At 51.9% G+C, this 3,580-nt stretch overlaps 1 non-coding gene across 1 annotated transcript; it reads right to left on the bottom strand.

Moving 5' to 3' along the window:
* Window positions 1–813: 813 nt before the first annotated feature.
* Window positions 814–885, bottom strand: TRNAT-CGU (transfer RNA threonine (anticodon CGU)). Its single transcript has one exon. It is a non-coding gene; the product is annotated as a tRNA-Thr (tRNA).
* Between the last annotated feature and the right edge of the window lie 2,695 nt (window positions 886–3,580).

Genomic DNA, 3,580 nt, shown 5'->3' on the forward strand with positions numbered 1-3,580 from the left:
GAGCGGCTGGTCCCGTGAGCCATGGCCGCTAGGCCTGTGCGTCCGGAGCCTGTGCTCCGCAACGGAAGAGGCCACAACAGTGAGAGGCCCGCGTAACGCAAAGAAAAAAAAAAAAAAACGCCAGCGCTGACCAGAGATCCATTTTACTGGGGGGCAAACGGAGGCTCCGAGAGAGAGAGAGAGAGGAGAGAGCTTTAGATTTTCATGTCGGACCAGCTCCAAGTCTGGGCAGGATTTCCTCTCTAACGCAGTGCCTACAATGGATTTCCTTTTAAAAATAGCAAGCCAGACACCAGCTGACTCTGGGTGTGGGCTCAGTGTCAAGCAACGGCAGTTCTCTCATTAGTGTAGAAACAATTGGACTTTAATGTTCAGAAAAATGCTTAGTGGCTCTTGAACCAAGGGCCATCCGCTGTAGGTTTTTCTGCGCTAAAATCATTGCTCGGGCCACGGTTTTCACGTGACGTCCGGGGCCTCGGAGTTTAAGACCCCCGCCCACCCGGAGCCCTCCTCCATCCCGCACAGGACGAGGCGTCCGGGGACTGCAGGGGGCGCTGTCTGCAGGGAGCCAAACGTCCCGCGGGTCAAGTTGGCGGCACAGCAGTGCATGAGGCCGGACCACCCGGACTTTGGCCTGCGCGGGCCGGAGAGAGCCTGAATCTAAACTGAGTGAAAACAGTTGGCTCCGTCGGCACCCAGAGGCGAAGATCTATTGATTAATACGGGATCCGGAAAGGGTAGAACGTCGATGATTACTCTCGAAAAGTGGTCACACCCCTAAAAAGTGGACCCCTGTAGGAAAGTAAGAATGCTAGGCACGGACGGGGTTCGAACCCGTGATCTTCGGTTTACGAGACCGACGCCTTACCACTTGGCCACCGCGCCTGCGTTAGGATGACGGCTCGGCAAGCCTCTATCCTGGCGCCACTCCCGTGCGTTCGCCCCACGGGCACGAGCGCGGACCCCAGCGCGCCCGCCCGGCCCCGCCCTTTCGTCGCGGCCGGCGGGGCGGGGCTCAAGCGTGCGCGCGCCGGCCGCTCGCCGCGGACTCACGGCAGCAGAGCGGGCAGGGATGTCTGTCCGACCCTGCGTGTCAGAGTGGGGCCGGGGACTTCGTCTCCGGAGCCCCCAGAGGCCCCACAGGCGGGATGAACTCGTTTGGAGCTCGGGAGCGCTCAGGACGCTCGCAGGCATTTCAGAGCTTGAGGTTCGAATCCCAGCTCCACCAGAGAGACTCCGCGACTTTGGACAACCGGTCTTGGGGCCTCAGTTTCCCCTCTAGGGTGAGGCACCCCCGAGGCGGAGGAAAAGGCTGTGGTTCCTTTACTAGCCCGACCCCTCGGGCGGTCCACGGCTGCCCTGCATGGAGCTGACGCTCAACGAGGGTTGTTGAATGAATGTGTAAGTTTTCTGAAATAAAAAGCCCCAAAGCTCCTCTTCCCCCAGATTGCCGCGGTTGAGCCCTGGGTGTGTGCCTGGCCCCGGGGCCAGCAGCGTCACTTGGGAGCTGGTTGGAAATGCAACTTCTCTGGCTCACCCCAGACCTGCCCAATTAGGCCTGCTGGGGGAGCCGGGCAATCTGGGCTTTAACAGGCTCTCCTCTAGGTGATGCCGCTGCGCGGGAAAGGCTGAGCCCCAATGCTCTAGGCAATTGATACGCATATTCACATTCACATGTATTCAAACGTGCCCTTTTATTTTTATTCAAATGGGCTGACTTTAAAGTGCACTTTGATTCTCCATTAATTAATGTATGGATGTGTTAACTAATACAGTGGCTTGTAGTACATTTTATAATCACGATAAATGATAGCATATATTATTTTTAAAATTAACAGTTTCTCTTATACATTAATGTGATGTGTACTATTACAATATTGCATCGTAAATTATATATACTGCATTATATACTATAATATAATGCATGGATGGGATACCTTATTCTCTTTAATAGCTGCACGGTTTCCCATCCAGTGGCTCTATCACAGTTGATTTAATCAATTTCTGGGAGTAAGGCCTTGGGTTGTCTGCAGCTTTTTAGCTGCACAGAACATTCTGCTACATGCACCTCTGCCGCCTGGTACCAGTGATGCTCGCAGGGTATAAGGAGACATAAATTAAGAATGTCCACAGCCCACTGTGCAGGTGTATAGGCAAATGGGAAACCTATACATGCCAGGAAGTTGTGTTCACCAAGTTGCTTTAAATGTCACGGTTTGGGCAGGTGACTGGAAAAGGCCCTGGCATTTACCCTCAGACAGGAACTCTGAGATACTGCTTCCGGAGTGCTTGAGATCTATGTGCAAATCTCACTGCAGCTCTTTAATTAAAAAGAAAAAAAAATCGAACATTTTCAGAATTAAAATGTATTACTGAGCATTGCCTTTGAATGGTTGATGATAAAATTGATTCCATTGTCCCCCTCCATTTTTTGGTGTTCACTGAGTTGTTGGAATTATTGTGCAGAAGTGATAGGGCTTATAAAAAGTGAAAAGAAATTAGCAAATGAGAGAACATCACATGTGAGCTGAGCCCAGAACTAACTGGCAGGTGGAATGGAAATGAGATTCTAACAGGTGCTTTTTTCAGCTTTGTCTTCTGAGGGGAGGGAGGGGATTAAATGATAGAGGTGCATCTGTATCTTGATGGGCAGGTGGGATGCCTGAGGTACGCAGGGTCTGGGGTGTCCTGAGGGGGGCTGGCGCTGTGACCTTCTGTGAGCCCTAAAGTAGAGAACACAGGTCTGATCCTACTTCTCTCACAGGTGTAAGGAGTCCTGAGAAGCCACAAATCTTGGACACCTGGCTGGAGGATGAGTCTGTCCTGGCCCCAGCGTCTTAGAGAGGTGCCTGCACAGGTAAGTCTTCAAAAAGTATTGTAGAGGAAATTAACATGCGATTCCTTTCAGTGTGGTCCTCCATGTGGTTCTGGAGGACCTCCTTGGCCAGTGCCTTCCAGCTACGGCGCCAGCAGAATCCTGGCGCTGAACTTCCTAGATAAGCCCTTCCCCGAGATTTTTAATCTGGTGCCCACTGCACTCAAGACTAAGAAATCTGTGAATTCACCAAAAGTGTATGTAAAATGTGTGTGTTTCTGAGAAAGGGATGTCACAGTTTTTATCAGGTTTTCAGAAAGGCTTGCTGAGGGTCCTAGAAACCTTCAAGCCATTTTACTCCCTCACTCCTCTGAAATGATTCACCCGAACCCCACTGAAATGCAGTGGGTCTAAAAGTGATTAACCACAGTTGAGGTTGCTTGAAAAAATGAAGGTGTCTTGGAGACACTGTCTCCTTCCAGGCAGGACTTCTGGGGCCACCGACTCCTTTGTTGGGGCCGCCCTCAACACCTTCACCCCTGCTTGCTGCCCGCCCCTCCGCCTCCCCCCCCCCCCCCCCCCCCCTACCACCCAGCCACTATCAACTCGACTCCTTTTACTGCGCTCACTATGTCCTCTTGCATTTTCACCTGCTGTCCCCTCTGGCCGGAAGTCTTTTTTCTGTTCCCTTTCTGTTCATTGCTAACTCCTCATCTCTGAAGCCTCATATTAAAAGCCGTCTTCTCCAGGCAGCTTCTTGGACCT

This window comes from Lipotes vexillifer, unplaced genomic scaffold (genome assembly GCF_000442215.2).
Source record: "Lipotes vexillifer unplaced genomic scaffold, Lipotes_vexillifer_v1.1 scaffold232, whole genome shotgun sequence".
Classification (NCBI taxonomy): Eukaryota; Metazoa; Chordata; class Mammalia; order Artiodactyla; family Lipotidae; genus Lipotes; species Lipotes vexillifer.